Source organism: Salvelinus alpinus, chromosome 6, assembly GCF_045679555.1.
Source record: "Salvelinus alpinus chromosome 6, SLU_Salpinus.1, whole genome shotgun sequence".
NCBI classification, from domain to species: Eukaryota; Metazoa; Chordata; class Actinopteri; order Salmoniformes; family Salmonidae; genus Salvelinus; species Salvelinus alpinus.
In genome coordinates, this window is record NC_092091.1 from 29,350,069 (window position 1) to 29,370,404 (window position 20,336).

Here is a 20,336-nt window from a genome sequence, read left to right on the forward strand (position 1 = left end):
GAGGATGAATGTTGTCTAGTCCCCTTTAAAGGTTGTTGCATTATGGGGATACACATTGTCCGACTGCGCCTGTAGTATATGGAGCTATATATACACCTTTAATGTTGATGTGATCAAAGGTCATTCGGTTTTTTATAAAGTCCCTTTCAAGTCACTGATCATGGCTAGAAGGGATCCAGCTTTTGTAAAATAACGTCAAAGGTATATTTGTTTCGAATTTTATCAACCCGTTTCCAAACCTTAACCAACTTATCCTAACCTGCTGTGTTAATTATCCAAATCTTCTACGAAAAGTCACATCTGACGTTAATTTGACAACAATTATAGCCATGACTGCCTGCAGGGCTGCCAACTTTTGAAGAAAGTTTGGAGTGAGATTTGCTATATGAATTTCATTGCCCCATGGCACAACCCCTAGTTGGGGATTCAGGGGGTTTTCCCCGGGGAATATTTTATTGTTTTAAAGCTCATTTTCTGTCATTCTATTTATTTTGACATGGTTTAGGCATATGACCAGGGTGGAACATTTTAATAATAAAAACCACAGGTCAAGGGTATTCAGGATGGTTTGAGCATTAAATGAACACTCAAAATGTGACTACTTTGTTACTTTGAGATTTTGGGGTGATGAAATATAATTTTTTAACATATTTTTTAGGTGGTTTGACACTTTATTCAGACAGTAATGAAATGGGAAGTGGGAGAAACAGTGGGAAGGTTGGAAGCAGGGATTGATTCCTGTTCTCACATGGAAAGTTGTATACGACACATGCCGGGGAGTTTAACCACTACACCAAGGCTCTGCTCAAGAAATACTAATAATAATGGTTGATGGCAGTGGGTAACCAAATCATAGATTGCAGTCTCCTTGTCCATAGGTTAGTTTCAAGGTAAGGACACAAGTATTTTGTAATTTGGGTAAACCCTGCTTGTGCTCCAGGAGGGTTGGCCACCCCTGATCTATGTTTCCCAAGTGCTGAGAGTTTGAAAATGTTCTTGTTCTAACAATTCATTTCTCAAAATCAACCAACCTTCAAGAAAAATCAAATGAATATTCAGGTGGTTTATGCCAACTAGTTGAAGATCCTTGCCATCATCTTACTCTACATAGACAAAATATGATGCGTTTATGAGTTGTGAGTCTCCCTACCATCTATGCCATCTGTGCATGTGCACAAATACTAAAATGTCCTAAAATTATATTTGAGGCCTGGAGCATTCAATATCCAATGCTTATTTGTATGACTTATTCAAAACTGCCCATGAATGGCTGCAAAAATACATAGCCTCATATAATTCATTTTCATAGACACGAGTAGGCATATCAGATTTCAAATATGTTATTACACTGAAAGAATTATGAAGAAGTAGAATAATAAAATAAGTGTGGGGAATGGAAACAGTGTTCTTGCTGACAAGCACAATAATTACACGATATTTTAGCCCATTGTTAAGCAGGAGAATTGTTCCACTGATCAGATATTTAATAGATCAGTTATTAGATATTTAAAACGCACATCCAATCCATTCGATCCCTTACATAACTAGACTACTCATATATGCTTCAATGTGCCGCGGTTAACAGTGCTGTGGTAAAACAGGACAATGATGTGGGCCTCCCGAGTGGCACAGCGGTCTAAGGCTACAGACCCAGGTTCGATCTTGGGCTGTATCACACCCGGCCGTGATCGGGAGTCCTATAGGGCGGCGACAAATTGGCCCAGCGTCGTCCGGGTTAGGGGAGGGTTTGGCTAGGGGGGCTTTACTTGGCTCATTGTGCTTTAGCGACTCCTAGTGGTGGGCCGGGCACCTGCAGGCTGACCTCATAGCGACTCCTTGTGGCGGGCCGGGCACCACTAGGAGTCTGCGGTCGTCAGTTGAACGGTGTTTCCTCCGACACATTGGTGCTTCTTGGTTAAGCGGGCTGGTGTTAAGAAGCGCAGTTCCGCGGGTAGGTGATGCTTGTAGGTGATGTCATGGCTACTGTTGGGAGCGTTCTAAAAAATTCTGCTAAAACAAGCATCTCTAGCTACCTTTTATTTGAAAATAGATTATAATTCACTGCAAGTTCATCACATTAGCCTTAATCAAGACGATCTCTCAATATTACATTGTTGTTCAACGGGGACCAGACTCTCTGAAATTATTACCTCATCAGTCCAACACCAAGGTCACAAGTTGTGGACTTTTCAACACGTGTGGTTTTTAGATAGGAATTTTTACGACACTGCTCCTCCGTTCGAATCACGGCTAGACTCGTAAACTTTGAGGACGAAAAGGAGGTGAAGCAGCATTTGGATAACAAAGGTGTAGAATTCAGCTACCAGTGTTACAGAGAGAAGGACCCTGAAGGTAAGGCATGACGTGCGCTGTCCCATGCACTGGTGCTGAAGTGAGTGTTGGGGTCACTCAGTGTTGTTCAGCTCATGGTTACCCTTTCGCTGTCCCATAACCGGGGTGCTGAACCACTGATTCTGGTTGGTGTTTAGTTTTTTTATGCCTCATGTACTTGTACTGTAAGCTTTCCGCCTTCCACCTCATAAATGTATCTAACCTCATTCTGCATGTATGTATTCTGTTGTCAGGGTGTCAAAGGCTTGCTGACTACATGGAAGGAGTGAAAGAAAACGTTGAGTCTACCACCCAGGTGCTCAAACACAATTGTGAGATGAATACACATGGTGAAGGCTTCTACAAGCTCGGGGCTTACTATGTCCAAGGGAAATGTACATGACTCCACTACACTAAACTTAATCCCATTCACTAGAAGATTACAACAGCAAAGTCTGCAACAATTTGCATTTCTCAGATAGACAAGTCATTTGAAAGGTTAGAGTATGGCATGACAAAAACATGTTTTCAGACATGTCATATTATTAATAAGAAATATAAGGATGATAAGAAAATAGAGACAGACAGACAGACCCTGAATCCATCCCCCAAGTGGTCAAACTCACCATGTTCTACATCTCTCCACCAGGGGAAGTTGCAGATCATCTGAAAATGGCCTACTCCTGCTTCATGACGGCCTACAGCAGTGGTGGTAAGAATTCTGTGGACGCGTGTCAAAACGTGGGTCTCCTCACCGACGTTGGTTGAGCCATGAAGGCCGGCTCTGACTCAGGGGGCAAAAGGTTGAAGGATTCACTAATGTGTGTTTTAAAATGCAGCTGTTTGCGAAGTTCATAGGTTCTGCCACAAGATGGAGTCAAAGTCAAGGAAAACTAGCGTGATATGACAAATCCACTGTCCATGAGTACATCAGGGCAGGTCAGAGTTTTATTTTGTCGTCTAATTTGCTCATCCCATTTGATGTCATGTGATGTGTTAAAAATAGAATAATCTGGTGGGATATATTCACGTTATTGAGTAAAGCGCTTCAGATCAGACAGATAATGTGACGTTTCGGTCAGAATTGCTGAAACATTTATTTTGTTTTTTGTACACATATTATTATTAAAGTCCCAGCCTTCCATGGTCCAAATTGACAATATGAAAACATTGATGCAAACATATTCTATTGTTTTGCTACTTCCAAATCCAGCAGAGAAGCACACTGGTCACATCCACAGAGAAGCACACTGGTCACATCCGAGATAAAAACTTGGCTGTAATGCAAAATATTTGGGGGCGTAGCGAGAAACCTAAAATACAGACCTCTATCCTCTCTCTTACCATTACCGGTGGCAATTTCACTGGCATACCATTCACTCTCGTTGACTAAACAATGCCCAGCTCTGTCTCGCGCCCCCGGTAGGTGCCAGTCAAGACTCCACGCGACACACACGCAGCATTCTCTGGTGTACTGGCACACGGTGGTAGGAATCACCCTTATCTGTAGCCACAGATCTAGGATCAGTTTACACTCCCTAGTAACATTGGGGGAGACATAAAAAATATTTTAGCCTGGTCTCATAAACTAAACGTAACATAGTAAAATAAATCCTGGACACTAGTATTAGTATATGTTGGGTTTGATATGGTTACATAAAACAGATGGGTATTTAACGCAAAAACGAAAGTAGGATGGTTGGTTGGGGTGAATGGGTAGGAATGAATGTCTAGCAACTCAAAGGTTGGGAGTTTGAATTTCATCAGGGACAACTTTAGCATTTTAGCTAATAAGCAAACGTTACAACTACTTACTACATTTAGCTACTTTGCAACTACTTAACACGCTTTCAAAACTTTACTCCTTTAACCTAACTCCTAAACGCGAACCCGTAGCCTAGCTAACGTTAGCCAGCTAGCTACGGTTAGCCGCCTATCTGCCTAGCTAGAATTCGTAACATATCATACGTTTCTCAAATTTGTAATATATAGTTAATTTTGCAAAATCTTAACATATTCTGTATTTTGCAAATTCGTAACATATGTCACAAATTACAATTCGTATTACATCATGCGAAATTGGTGCCTGACATCCACAAATTAAAACATACCATTGGACATGTCATTTATTATCCTAAAAACAAGGATTTCGGTTTCCGTACACAATAATACGAACTGCTCTGAGACCAGGTTGCAGCGGGCAACAGCGAAGGCGAGCGAACTTTCTAAATTCCGCCCCTTTTCCCGTGTCCATTCAACCCTCATTCAAAACAGAACACAGCTGTTGCAGAGCACACCGCTTTTGGCTTTGTAGGAGCCTCTGAAATTTGCCGGGGTCGAGTTTCCCTACCCGAAAAGAGGAATTTGGCACCCATTTCTGTGTGGTGAGTGTCTGGTTTATGTCTGTTTTCGTAAACTAGGGTATGTGGCAGCATCCCTGATGCTAAATCCATTTGCGCGGAAGGTTAGCTAACGTTATCCACTGGAGTAAGCCACACTAACGACGTTAAGCTTTCTCTCTCTGCAGTAACGTTAAGTACGTTAGTTAACGTTGACTACCTTGCGTTACACCACTGCCAGTTCTAGCTCTCAGAATGTCTTAAGATGTTTGCACTTGTCGAGTTAGCTAACGATAGCTGTAGGTAGTCAACGTTTGTTTGACAAGTTTAGTTAGCAAACTAACTAACAACTGTCCTCTTTAATGTCGTTGCTATTTGTGTTTTTTTGCCAACTGAGATGGCTAGCTGGCTAACGGTTATTTGCGCGTGTTGTCCCCAGCCTGCTGTTAGCGCTAAGCTGATGGCTACTGAAACGCCTTGGCTCGGGTTGTCTTGGACTCAGAACCCCCCTCACTGTCCCGCCCAGATCCGGGGAGTGTTTTTTTCTCTCTCACTAAAATGGCTTGGATATAAACAAACTGCCGGTTGACTAGTTGTCTTTCAATATAGAAGTTATTACTATATGCAGTTAGTCTGAAAAAGCAGAGCACTTTTAGGGAGGTGCAACGGCCTGTAGTTTATACACAGGCAAGAAACATCACGTTAGCCAGCCAGCCGTTGCAATACGAATTAATTAATCTTTCATGACAGGTTGGCATCAACATCGCGATGCCTGCCTACTGTAGCTAGGATATGTCAGCATCAATGTGTTTTGCTACATTAGCTAGGTAACGTTAGGCCCTGTAATGTACCAGTTAAAAGCAATACCGTGGGTCGATATAATTGATTTCAAAGGGTGAAAGTGTAGAGTAATGAATTTATTATTTGTAATGCACGTCTCATGTCCCACATTATTTCCTAGATGAGCCACGTTTAACAGATTGCTGATGCATCTTTCATTGCTGCCTTGATATTGCTAGACAATAGCCACTTGCTGGGCAAAGCCAGGGACTCTACAGCAACATATATCAGTCATGCCACATGCCATGCAGGCAGATTTCCGTTAACCCAGTAATATCTGTTAAGCAGTGTACGCTTGTGTTCCATAACTGAGATGCAGGTCTGGACATTAACGTTTTTTGCCAGTAGGACATTTTTTATTTTTTTTACTTGTCGGAAAGCTCAAGTCACTTGTCTCCAGCCCCGGAGGACACCAATTCGGATCGGCGTAGCCTAATTGTTTGATATTGTGGGTTTTGCGTGATTTCTTTAACTTGTCCATTCGGCCAGCTTAAATCTATATTTATTATTATTATATATATTTTTTATTATACTTGCCCCGGGGAAACGGACAAGCGTTGATGTCGAGCCCTGAGATGTCTTATAGTCATGGTAGTGCCTTCACAGCCTGGTTGGTCACAGGCTGTACTGTAGCCAAGACCTCTATCCTATCATAACTTGTCATGACATACACGTTTGGCATGACGTGGAACGAACACAGAGAGGAGTTTGCTAAACTAGCACTTTAACAGATCTGGACCACCAGGCTATATATAATAGCCTTGGTTAGATACACAGAAAACTACAGAAATGTGTATCGTATGTGCACTTTTGTATTGCCAGATTAACATTCTCTCAAGATGAATATAACTTGCAAGATAGATTTGAGTTGGGTTAGATGCTCATATCTACATAGCTGCAATTGTTGTGTCTATCCATTGGTAAAATATAAAGTGAATAGTCTGATATTGAATGGTTAGATAAGGTTCCAGATTTCAGCCCTAATAAGAGATCACAGCCGCTGAGTCTCCCTAGCAGATCTCCTATAGAATAGATTATGTATTTTCATGCATGAGTAGAGCTGTTGCAAAGGATACAGAGCAATATAAACTGAACATAAATATAAATGCAACAATTTCAAAGATTTTACAGAGTTACAGATCATAAGGAAATCAGTCAATTTAAATAAATTGGGCACTAATCTATGAATTTCACATGACTGGGATTACAGATGACAGATATGTTGGTCAAAAATACTTTTTAAAAAAACTAAAAAGTAGGGGTGTGGATCAGAAAACCAGTCAGTTTCTGGGGTGAACATTTTCCCCATGCAGCGTGATACATCTCCTTCGCTTAGAGTTGATCAGGCTGTTGATAGTGGCCTGTGGAATGTTGTCCCACTCCTATTCAATGGCTGTGTAAAGTTGCTGGATATTGGCGGGAACTGGAACACGCTGTTGTACACATCAATCCAAAGCATCCCAAACACGTACAATGGGTGACATGTCTGCTGAGTATGCAGGCCTTGGAAGAATTGGGACATTTTGACATCAGCAAACCGCTCGCCCAAGAAATGCCACACACACGGTCTGCCATCTGCCTGGTCCAGTTGAAACCAGCTCATGAACTATGAGACCAACACTTTACATGTTGTGTTTATATTTTTGTTCAGTGTGTATATATTTTTTAATCAAACTTTTGGGGGGGGGGGCAAAATCTCTGGATTGAATCTGTTTGCCTACCCCTAGTGTACAGAGCATTCAATAATCAAGATTAGTAAGGGAAAGTTTCATCATTATTTATTTATTTCACCTTTATTGAGAACACGCTCATTTACAATTGCGACCTGGCCAAGATAAAGCAAAGCAGTTTGACACATACAACAACACAGAGTTACACATGGAGTAAAACAAACACAGTCAATAATACAGTAGAAGAATAAGTCTATATACAATGTGAGCAAGTGAGGTGAGATAAGGGAGGTGAAGGCAAAAAAAAAGGCCATGGTGGCGAAGTAAATACAATATAGCAAGTAAAACACTGGAATGGTTGATTTGCAGTGGAAGAATGTGCAAAGTAGAGATAGAAATAATGGGGTGCAAAGGAGCTAAATAAATAAATACAGTAGGGAAAGAGGTAGTTGTTTGGGCTAAATTATAGATGGGCTATGTACAGATGCAGTAATCTATGAGCTGCTCTGACAGCTGGTGCTTAAAGCTAGTGGGAGAGATAAGTGTTTCCAGTTTCAGAGATTTTTGTAGTTCGTTAATATAGGGAAAGGGAATACCTAGTCAGTTGCACAACTGAATGCATTCAACTGAATTATTTCTTCCGCATTTAACCCAACCCTTTTGAATTAGAGAGGTGTGGGGTTGGGGGGGGCTGCCTAAATCGACATCCATGTCATCAGTGGCTGTGGAGCAGTTGTTGGGGGCTAACTTTCTGGCTCAATGGCAGAACGGCAGATGTTTTCCACCTTGCTGGCTCAGGGATTCGAACCAGTGATCTTCCGGTTACTGGCCCAATGCTCTTTACTGCTAGGCTACATGCCACCCCATGGTGCATGTACAGCCAATCTATTTATCTTGCATCTGTGTCTCATTTAAAAACAGACTAGTTTGGTTAGATTGGCCTTTTCCTGGTCTTCTATCTTGTCACGATCTCATTTTTGCACACTAGTTTGTCACTGTCTGTATGTCGCTATTGCTGGGAATTGCCAGGTACCTCACAATATGATATTATTATGATTCTATATGTATTGTGTTTTTATTGCGATTTGATGATTCTAACATATTGCTCATGTCAGCTGAAGAGGGACGAGAGCCATGAGAAAACAAGTTTGATCAGTCATGGTAATAAAAGTGCTGAAAACAAATTGGCTCCCTTTTTAAAAAGATGGAGAACAAGCTATGAAGGAAAAATACTGCCGTTTTGGTGCAGGTACAACCAACTAGCGTAAAACAATACGATGTATCATCAAAAATAATATCCTGATATGTAACTGTATATTTTTTCTTCCCATCACTATATGTCACTGGTCCTCCCTGACTGTCCCACACGAACACTGGTCAGTGCAGTCTAATCTAAGTGGAAGTACTGCTGTGCATCTGGTGCTGTAGTTGTGTGTTGTGTTCTGTCTTTCCAAGGCCTGAAATGTGATTAGCTGTAAAATGAGACTGCTGTGTGTGTGTGCGCGCTACAGGGCATGCGTCAGATGTCAGCGCCATGGTCTGTCTCGGGTTTAGTTAGCCTGCTCTGGGTTTTGTCCCTCGGATGACATGGGACTTTCTTAAAGATGGAGTCTGGATTTGTTATTGTTTTGTTAACTAAACTGAGGTGAGGAGCATGGTGTTCTAGCTGATAGCTGTTCTATCGCATGCGCAATGTTTTCTGAGAGGGGGGGGGGGGGGGGGGTGTTTGTTTGCAGTAACCTCTTTGTTGTAATATCCCAAACAGATGTGGCAGTTTCACCACTTTAGGATTCTAGCTTTAAATTGCAACATGTGTCCTGGTCTGTGTGTGTCTCAATGTTGGTGTTTGTGAACCATTTCAAGAAGCAAGGCGTATGTCACGTCAGTACTTCACAGGAGAGGCATTGGAACGTGTTATTCTTTGGGGGGCTGAGATAATGGATGGGCTGGACATGCCGACAGATGAGTTTGGATTGGTCTGCCATGTAGCACGCGTCTGTCTATAACATGAGATGCTCAGTGTGTGTAGATAATCCTTGGAAACGCAGCTTTTTTAGCCATGGAGAACTGCAAAAGTGTTGCTACTGCTCTTAACAACATTATTGCCCAGAATTTAGCAGGAGCTATCAATAAAGAACACTGGAAAAAATAGTGATGGACTACTTTCTGCACACAGTCAGTGTGAACCGGAGTGAATTGACACAAACAGAAAATACATGCTACCGTGAAGTGTTTATCCATGTATACGGGTAAGAGTCAAGCTACATTTTCAGATATTTTAAGTACACTCGTCAATTTTACGTGTATGATCTGTGTAGCAATATTATTCGTATGTCAGTCATTTGCATTGCTAGTTATAGCCTATTGTTAGCTAGCTAGCTCATTGAACCTAGTTACTACAGCATATCATGCATGGTGGCAAGCATGACAATCAGTTTGTATTGCTAGTAGAATGGGTTGGGATTATTGTTCAGCTAGCTAACTACATGTCTAAGCAAAGGACTCTACTTCAACAGAAGATTACATGACCCATCAAGTTAGCCAGGTATTTCTGAGGGTGATTATGGCCATCTATTGTATTTCATGAAGATGTGTACATGTCTAGACAGTAATAACCCATCCGCTTCGCTAGATGTGGTTGGGGGGTGGTTATAGCATTTCTTTCACATGACCATCAATTTAGACAAGTGTCCGGTAGGGGTGTGCTGACATGGCCATATTGTAATCGTATCCGTAAAGTGACAGTTAAATTACTCACTCTTTAGCACATGGCCTCATGTGAATCCTTAAAGCGATGGGTGGGGCTAAGGCTTAAGAGGGTGTGAACGATGCTGAATAGGTGTAGACAAAGAGCTCTCTGTACCAAAATATTCAAGGGCCATTTTCTCAAAAGTGGGGTTACAAGTTTATCAACTTTCAAAGCAGAATTACTTCCCCATTGTTCCTCATGCAGTGTATGATATACCATTTTGTATCTCTGAGTCTCTACTTTTATTCTATGTGTATAAAAACAACACCATTTCATATTTGGCTACACAAGATCGAAGTGGTGGGTCACATTTTAAGATGTACGCTGACTTGTCTAGGATGTCTTTGGCCCTATCATCTTTTGTGACTGAGTGGTGATAGTGATGATGCTGCAGTCAGCCATGGAGGTTAAGGCAGGGGCCGCGTTAGATTTCAGTGATCTGCATTTTCAAAACACAGACATTCAAAAGGAAATCTGCATTTTAAACCATTTCACACGTCATTTGTCTCTTCAATAAAGTGATCAGGGGCGTGCAACTAGTTTTTTTCTTTCACAGAAAATACATTTAGTGAAACACATTCTGCAGAAAATAGCAGTGTGTAAGGTGTCTTGTGGTGCTGGCTGCCTACTGAGGTGGGTGTCAAGCGATATTAGTCTGTATGTACAGTGGCTTGTGAAACTTTTCACCCCCCTTGGCATTTTTCCTATTTTGTTGCCTTACAACCTGGAATTAAAATGGATTTTTGGGGGATTGGTATCATTTGATTTACACAACATGCCTACCACTTTTAAGATGCTAAATCTTTTTTTGTGAAACAAACAAGAAATAAGACAAACTGAACTTGAATGTGCATACCTATTAACCTCCCCAAAGTCAATACTTTGTAGAGCCACCTTTTGCAGCAATTACAGCTGCAAGTCTCTTGGGGTATGTCTCTATAAGCTTGGCACATCTAGCCATGGGGATTTTTACCCATTCTTCAAGGCAAAACTGCTCCAGCTCCTTCAAGTTAGATGGCTTCCACTGGTGTAAAGCAATCTTTAAGTCATTCCAAGACTTTGACTAGGCCATTCCAAGACTTTTAAATGTTTCCCCTTAAACCACTCGAGTGTTGCTTTAGCAGTATGCTTAGGGTCATTGTCCTGCTGGAAGGTGAACCTCTGTCCCAGTCTCAAATCTCTTGAAGACTGAAACAGGTTTCCCTCAAGAATTTCCCTGTATTTAGAGCCGTCCATCATTCCTTCAATTCTGACCAGTTTCCCAGTCCCTGCCGATGGAAAAACATCCTCACAGCATGATGCTGCCACCACCATGCTTCACTGTGGGGATGGTGTTCTCAGTGTGATGAGAGGTGTTGGGTTTGTGCCAGACATAGTGTTTTCCTTGATGGCCAAAAAGCTCAATTTGTCTCATCTGACGAGTACCTTCTTCACTTTTGGTGAACACCATGTGTTTGCTTATTTTTTTTCTTCAAGCAATGGCTTTTTTTCTGGCCACTCTTCCGTAAACCCCAGCTCTGTGGAGTGTACGGCTTAAAATGGTCCTAAGGACAGATATTTCAATTTCCGCTGTGTCGCTTTGCAGATCCTTCATGGTTATCTTTGGTCTCTTTGTTGCCTCTGATTAATGCCCTCCTTGCCTGGTCCTTGAGTTTTAGTGGGTGGTCCTCTCTTGGCAAGTTTGTTCTGGTGCCATATTCTTTCCAATTTTAAAAATAATGGATTTAATGGTGCTCTGTGGGATGTTCAAAGTTTGTGATTTTTTTTATAACCCAACCCTGATCTGTACTTCTCCACAACTTTGTCACTGACCTGTTTGGAGAGCTCCTTGGTCTTCATGGTGCCACTTGCTTGCTGGTGTCCCTTGCTTAGTGGTGTTGCAGACTCTGGAGCCTTTCATAACAGGTGTATATGTGTTATATATATGAGATCGTGACAGATCATATGACACTTAGATTGCACACAGGTGGACTTTATTTAACTAATTATGTGACTTCTGAAGGTAATTAGTTGCACCAGGTCTTATTTAGGGGCTTCATAGCAAAGGGGGTGAATACATGCAGGCACCGTTCTCCATAAAAAAAATAAAAAAAAATCATTTTAATTAAACAAGTTATTTTTTTATTTCACTATACCAATTTGGACTATTTTGTATGTCCATTACATGAAATCCAAGTAAAATCCATTTCAATTACAGGTTGTAATGCAACAAAAAAGGAAAAACGCCAAGGGGGATGAATACTCTTGCAAGACACTGTGTGTTGTGCCCATAGTCAAGGAGCTCATGTGGCCCCTTGCCAACTTCGGTCTGCCGGTTTGGCTTTTGGGCTGTCACTCAAGAGAATGTCTCAACTTTCACTTCCGGAAACCGGAGTAGAGACCCACAGTCTGTAGCTGACTTCCCCTCTGGTACCACAAGCAAGTAGGCTACCCGGCTGCCACGGCAGGCTGCCCTCCCTTGATCATACTGGTCTGGAACTGGATGTCTCCGCCTGTACTTATACTGGGAGTGGTTCAAACAACTACAAGTGGCACACTCCCCCTCTCTCTGTTCTGTTCCTCCAATCTCATTCTCAACTTGCGCGATATATCTAATTAATTTGATAAATTTGAATTTATGGTTATGCCTTTTTCCCAAGACAGTTTTGAAGAAATGTTTAAAGTTATTGTAATTTTCCGGCTTGACTGACCTTAATGTCTTAAAATAATGATGGACTGTCGTTTCTCTTTGCCTTTTTGAGCTATTCTTGTCATGATATGGACTTGGTCTTTTACCAAATAGGGCTATCTTCTGTATACCCCCCTACCTTGTCACAACACAACTGATTGGCTCAAACACATTTTTAGAAGTTAAGTTAATTTGTGTAATATCTTTCCAAGGCACACCTGTTAATTGAAATGCATTCCAGGGGACTACATCATGAAGCTGGTTGAGAGAATGCCAAGAGTCTGCAAAGCTGTCATCAAGGCAAAGGGTGGCTACTTTGAAGAATCTCAAATATAAAATATATTTTGATTTGTTTAACACTTTTGGTTTCTACATGATTCCATATGTTCATAGTTTTGATGTCTTTACTATTATTCTACAGTGTAGAAAAGAGTAAAAAATAAAGAAAAACCCTTGAATGAGTTGGTGTGTCAGCTTCTGACTGGTAATTGATATACTGTGAATCGCCCATAAATTAGAAAATGATAGATGTGATTGTTAAGTCATATCGACCTATTCTCAAATTCTCTCTCGCTCTTGTAAACAGTTCACGGTTGTATGGAGCTGTGTATTTTTCTAATGGTTGTGCTGAAATGGGGGCATATGAATCAGCCGCTCTCAGCCTCAATCACACAGACCCCAAGTCTCCTCTCTCACACAGTCGCACTGTAAACTAACCCTTCAATGATTCACTGTGTGTGTGTCCATGAAATGTGGGGATAATACATGGAAAGTCTGTGGGTGGACAACAGGCGAGGTAGCTGCAGTCAGTGCAACAGGCCCTCGTGTGCCTAGGTCAAGCTCTCGTGTGGGTGGGGTGAAGAAATGTAACTCTGGCTAATGAGGCCAGTCCTAAGGCTTGTTAGATTCCTGTAAGGCTTATACACAGTGCCTTCAGAAAGTATTCATACCTTTTGACTTAATCCACTATTTGTTGTTACAGCCTGAAATCAAAATGGATAATAAATTAAAAAAAAAAATCTACACACAATAACCCCATAATGACAGTGATTTTTTATTTATTTTTATACATACTTTTGTATAAGTATGTGGACACCCCTTCAAATGAGTGGATATGGCTATTTCAATCACACTCGTTGTTGAGATGTTTTTAAAATCGAGCACACAGCCATGCAACCTCCGTAGGCCAACATTGGCAGCAGAATGGCCTTACTGAAGAACTCAGTGACTTTCAATGTGGCACCGTCATAGGATGCCACCCTTCCAACAAGTCAGTTTGTCAAATTTCTTCCCTGCTAGAGCTGCCCCGGTCAACTGTAAGTGCTGTTATTGTGAAGTGGAAACGACTAGGAGAAATAACGGCTCAGCCGCAAAGCGGTAGGCCACACAAGCTCAAAGAACGAGAACAGAGTGCTGAATCACGTAGCGTGTAAAAATTGTGTCCTCGGGTGCAACACTCACTACAGATTTCAAAACTGCCTCTGGAAGCAACGTCAGCACAAGAACTGTTAGTCGGAAGCTTCATGAAATGGGTTTCCTTTGCCTAGCAGCCGCACGCAAGCCTTAAATCACCATGTGCAATGCCAAGCGTTGGCTGGAGGGGTGTAAAGCTCGCTGCAATTGGACTCTAGTGCAGTGGAAATGCGTTCTCTGGAGTGATAAATCACGCTTCACCATCTGGCAGTCTGACGGAAGAATCTGTGTTTGGCGCATGCCAGGAGAACGCTACCTGCCGCAATGCATAGTGCCAACTATAAAGTTTAGTGGAGGAATAATGGTCTGGGGCAGTTTTTTTCATGGCTTGGGCTAGGCCCCTTAGTTCCAATGAAGGGAAATCTTAACGCCACAGCATACAATTACATTCTAGACGTGTGCAACAGTTTGGGCAAGGCCCTTTTCTTTTTCAGCATGACAATGCCCCCGTGCACAAAATCAAATCAAATTTTATTTGTCACATACACATGGTTAGCAGATGTTAATGCGAGTGTAGCGAAATGCTTGTGCTTCTAGTTCCGACAATGCAGTAATAACCAACGAGTAATCTAACCTAACAATTCCACAACTACTACCTTATACACACAAGTGTAAAGGGATAAAGAATATGTACATACAGATATATGAATGAGTGGTACAGAACGGCATAGGCAAGATGCAGTAGATTGTACTCGATACCGTATATACATATGAGATGAGTAATGTAGGGTATGTAAACATAAAAGTGCATAGTTTAAAGTGGCTAGTGATACATGTATTACATAAAGATGGCAAGATGCAGTAGATGATATAGAGTACAGTATATACATATACATTATATTAAGTGGCGTTGTTTAAAGGGGCTAGTGATACATTTTCTGATCAATTTCCATTATTAAAGTGGCTGGAGTTGAGTCAGTATGTTGGCAGCAGCCACTCGATGTTAGTGGTGGCTGTTTAACAGTCTGATGGCCTTGAAATAGAAGCTGTTTTTCAGTCTCTCGGTCCCCGCTTTGATGCACCTGTACTGACCTCGCCTTCTGGATGATAGCGGGGTGAACAGGCAGTGGCTCGGGTGGTTGTTGTCCTTGATGATCCTTTTGGCCTTCCTGTGACATCGGGTGGTGTAGGTGTCCTGGAGGGCAGGTAGTTTGCCCCCAGTGATGCGTTGTGCAGACCTCACTACCCTCTGGAGAGCCTTACGGTTGTGGGCGGAGCAGTTGCCGTACCAGGCGGTGATAAGGCCCGACAGGATGCTCTCGATTGTGCATCTGTAGATGTTTGTGAGTGCTTTTGGTGACAAGCCGAATTTCTTCAGCCTCCTGAGGTTGAAGAGGCGCTGCTGCGCCTTCTTCACAACGCTGTCTGTGTGGGTGGACCAATTCAGTTTGTCCGTGATGTGTACGCCGAGGAACTTAAAACGTACTACCCTCTCCACTACTGTCCCGTCGATGTGGATAGGGGGGTGCCCCCTCTGCTGTTTCCTGAAGTCCACAATCATCTCCTTTGTTTTGTTGACGTTGAGTGTGAGGTTATTTTCCTGACACCACACTCCGAGGGCCCTCACCTCCTCCCCGTAGGTCGTCTCGTCGTTGTTGGTAATCAAGCCTACCACTGTAGTGTCGTCCGCAAACTTGATGATTGAGTTGGAGGCGTGCATGGCCACGCAGTCGTGGGTGAACAGGGAGTACAGGAGAGTGCTCAGAACGCACCCTTGTGGGGCCCCAGTGTTGAGGATCAGCGGGGTGGAGATGTTGTTACCTACCCTCACTACCTGGGGGCGGCCCGTCAGGAAGTCCAGTACCCAGTTGCACAGGGCGGGGTCGAGACCCAGGGTCTCGAGCTTGATGACGAGTTTGGAGGGTACTATGGTGTTAAATGCTGAGCTGTAATCGATGAACAGCATTCTTACATAGGTATTCCTCTTGTCCAGATGGGTTTGTGCAGTGTGGTTGCGATTGCGTCGTCTGTGGACCTATTGGGGCGGTAAGCAAATTGGAGTGGGTCTAGGGTGTCAGGTAGGGTGGGAGGTGATATGATCCTTGACTAGTCTCTCAAAGCACTTCATGATGACGGAAGTGAGTGCTACGAGGCGGTAGTCGTTTAGCTCAGTTACCTTAGCTTTCTTGGGAACAGGAACGATGGTGGCCCTCTTGAAGCATGTGGGAACAGCAGACTGGGATAAGGATTGATTGAATATGTCCGTAAACACACCAGCCAGCTGGTCTGCGCATGCTCTAAGGACGCGGCTGGGGATGCCGTCTGGGCCTGCAGCCTTGCGAGGGTTAACACATTACTTCCGGTGCCGACAGAGATGGCCGCCTCGCTTCGCGTTCCTAGGAAACTATGCAGTATTTAGTTTTTTTACGTGTTATTTCTTACATTGGTACCCCAGGTAATCTTAGGTTTTATTACATACAGTTTGGAGGAACTACTGAATATAAGAGCAACGTTAACTTATTGACGCACGGATCCCTTTAGCGGGATCATTTTCGTAAACAACCGCTGAATTGCAGAGCGCCTAAAAAAATACAAAAAATATTTATAATCATGAAATCACAAGTGAAATATACCAAAACACAGTTTAGCTTGTTGTTAATCCACCTATCGTGTCAGATTTTGAAAATATGCTTTACAGCGAAAGCAATCCAAGCGTTTGAGTTTAAGAACAGCTAGCCGCAAATTAGCTTGGTCACGAAAGTCAGAAAAGCAATACAATTAATCGCTTACCTTTGATAATCTTCGGATGTTTGCACTCACGAGACTCCGTTACACAAATGTTATTGTTGTTCGATAAAGATTCGTTTTATAACGCGCAAATCAAATGGCGGTTTTTGGTTATGTTCAGAAAACCACAGGCTCGTTCCGGTCCTGAAAGGCAGACGAAAATTCCAAAAAGTATCCGTAATGTTCGTAGAAACATGTCAAACGTATTTATAATCAATCCTCAGGTTGTTTTTAACATACATAATCGATAATATTTCAACCGGACCGTAACCTATTCAATACTACAGAGAAAGAAAATGTCGAGCTACATCTCTCGCGCGCATGAACTAATCAAAGGACACCTGACGCGGTTTGATAAATCTCGCTAATTTTTTTAATTAAAAGTTTGAAACTATGTCTAAAGCCTGGTCACAGCCTGAGGAAGCCATTGGAAAAGGTCTGGTTGATACCCCTTTAAATGGAGGAGGGGCAGGCAACGGAACAGGGATTTTTCCAAATAAAAGGCACTTCTGGGTTGGATTTCCTCAGGTTTTCGCCTGCAAAATCAGTTCTGTTATACTCACAAACAATATTTTGACAGTTTTGGAAACTTTGGAGTTTTCTATCCTAGTCTGTCAATTATATGCGTATTCTAGCATCTGGGCCTGAGAAATAGTCAGTTTACCATGTAAACATAAAAATAGTGCCCCCTAGCTGAAAGAGGTTAACTCACCATCATTACGACCAGGAATATGACTTTCCCGAAGCGGATCCTGTGTTTTGCCTTTCAACCAGGACAATGGATCTGATCCCAGCCGGCGAACCTAAACAATCGCCGTAAAAGGGGCAAACGAAGCGGTCTTCTGGTCAGGCTCCGGAGACGGGCACATCGCGCACCACTCCCTAGCATACTACTCGCCAATGTCCAGTCTCTTGACAACAAGGTTGATGAAATCCGATCAAGGGTTGCCTTCCAGAGAGTCATCAGAGACTGTAACGTTCTTTGCTTCACGGAAACGGCTCACTCGAGACGCTATCGGAGTTGGTGCAGCCAGCTGGTTTCTTCACGCATCGCGCCGACAAACAAGCATCTTTCTGGTAAGAGGGGCGGGGGTGTATGCCTTATGATTAACGAGACGTGGTGTGATCATAACAACATACAGGAACTCAAGTCCTTCTGTTCACCTGACTTAGAATTCCTCACAATCAAATGTCGACCGCATTATCTACCAAGGGAATTCTCTTCGATTATAATCACAGCCGTATATATTCCCCCCCCCCCAAGCAGACACATCGATGGCCCTGAACAAACTTTATTTGACTCTATGTAAACTGGAAACCACATATCCTGAGGCTGCATTCATTGTAGCTGGGGATTTTAACAAGGCTAATCTGAAAACAAGACTCCCTAAATTCTATCAGCATATCGATTGCGCTACCAGGGCTGGTAAAACCCTGGATCATTGTTATTCTAACTTCCGCGACGCATATAAGGCCCTCTCCCGCCCTCCCTTTGGAAAAGCTGACCACGACTCCATTTTGTTGCTTCCAGCCTACAGACAGAAACGAAAACAAGAAGCTCCCGCGCTCAGGTCTGTTAAACGATGGTCCAACCAATCTGATTCCACGCTTCAAGACTGCTTCGATCACGTGGATTGGGATATTTTCCGCATTGCGTCCAACAACAACATTGACGAATACGCCGATTCAGTGAGCGAGTTCAGTAGAAAGTGCATCGGCGAGGTCCATACAGAAATGATTTGTCGATTGTTGTAGGAGAACTTGACTGGCTTCGAGCCCATCGAACACCTTTGGAATGAATTGCAATGCCAAAATGCGAACCAGGCCTAATGCCCAAAGTCAGTGCCCGACCTCACTAATGCTCTTGTGGCTGAATGAAGGACAGGGGGACCAACTCCATATTAATGCCCATGATTTTGGAATGAGATGTTCGAGCAAGTGTCCACATGCTTTTGGTCATGTAGTGTAAGTTTTCACACCCCTGAGTCAATACATGTTAGAATCGACTTTGGCAGCGATCACAGTTTTGAGTCTTTTCTGGGTAAGAGCTTTGCACACCTGGATTGTATAATGTTTGCACATTTTTTTAAATTCTTCAATCTCTGTCAAGCTGATTTTTAAGTCAAAACTGTAACTAGGCTACTCAGGAACATACAATGTCAGTTTAGCAAGCAACCTCAGTGTATATGTGGCTTTGTGTTTTAGGTCATTGTCCTGCTGAAAGGTGAATTTGTCTCCCAGTGTCTGTTGGACAGCAGAATCAGGATTTCCTCTTGGATTTTTGCTTGTGCTTAGCTCTAGCTCATATCTTTTCATGCCCCCAAACACTCCCTAGTCCTTGCCAATGAACAGCATACACATGACAGGATGCAGCCACAACCATGCTTGAAAATATTAAGAGTGGTACTCAGTGACGTGTTGTTGGATTTGCCCAAAACACAACACTTTATATTCAGGACATATTTTTTATTGTTGCGGTTTTACTTTAGTGATTCATTGCAAATAAGTAGAGGCTTTCTTCTTTTCACTCTGTCATTTAGGTTTGTTTTGTGAAGTAACACAATGTTGTTCCATCCTCAGTTTTCTGAAATCCCTGAGCAGTGTCCTTCCTCTCCGGCAACTGAGTTAGGAAGGATGCCTGTATCTTTGTAGTGACTAACTGTATTGATACACCATCCAAAGTGGAATTAGTAACTTCACCATGCTCAAAGAGATATTCAATGTCTGCTTTTTATTTTATTTTACCCATCTACCCATAGGTGCCCTTTGTGCGGTATTGGAAAAACCTCCCTGGAGTGCGTCCTGGGTGGCTTGACCGGTCAAAAGCACTGCACCGCAGTGGCGCCACTACAGCCTGGGGTTCGATCTGGCCGTTACCGGGATCCCCATAGGACGGCGCACAATTGGCCCAGCGCCGTATGGGGTAGGGGAGGGTTTGGCTGGTGGGTTTTAACTTGGCTCAATGTACTCTAGCGACTCCTTGTGACCGGTTCGGGCGCCTGCAAGCTGACTTCGGTTGTCAGTCGAATTATGTTTCCTCCGACACATTGGTGCGGGTGACATTTGGTATTTTATTAGGATCCCCATTAGCTGTTGCAAAAGCAGCAGCTACTCTTCCTGGGGTCCACACAAAGCATGAAACATAATACAGAATGATATACAGATCAAAAGACAAGAACAGCTCAAGGACAGAACTACATAAAAAAAAAAAAATGCACACGTAGCCTACATATCAAGGCATACACAACTATCTAGGTCAAATAGGGGAGAGGCGTTGTGCCGCGAGGTGTTGCTTTATCTGTATTTTTGGAACCAGGTTTGCTGTTTATTTGAGCAATATGAGATTTAAGGAAGTTCCATGCAATTATGGCCCTATATAATACTCTACGTTTTCTTATATTTATTCTGGATTTGGGGACTATGAAAAGACGTCTGGTGGGATAAGTGTGTGTGTGTGTCAGAGCTGTGTGTAAGTTGACTATGTAAACAATTTGGGATTTTCAACACATTGTTTCTTTATAAAAAGAAGTGATGCAGTC

The 20,336-nt window shown here is 42.6% G+C and overlaps 1 protein-coding gene across 13 annotated transcripts in view; it reads left to right on the top strand.

Annotated features, from left to right (window-relative positions):
- Nucleotides 1–4,557: 4,557 nt before the first annotated feature.
- Nucleotides 4,558–20,336, top strand: part of LOC139578505 (ras-specific guanine nucleotide-releasing factor RalGPS2-like) — a 151,684-nt gene continuing 135,905 nt past the window's right edge. For 6 of the 13 annotated variants that reach the window (XR_011675564.1, XM_071406193.1, XM_071406199.1 and 3 more), the window contains exon 1: nt 4,558–4,715. The gene's annotated coding sequence lies outside the window, so the exon portion shown is untranslated. Of the gene's footprint in view, nt 4,716–8,921; nt 9,430–19,556; nt 19,740–20,336 lie in introns of those variants that run through there. The other 7 variants (XM_071406200.1, XM_071406201.1, XM_071406202.1 and 4 more) reach the window with 5 other exon arrangements.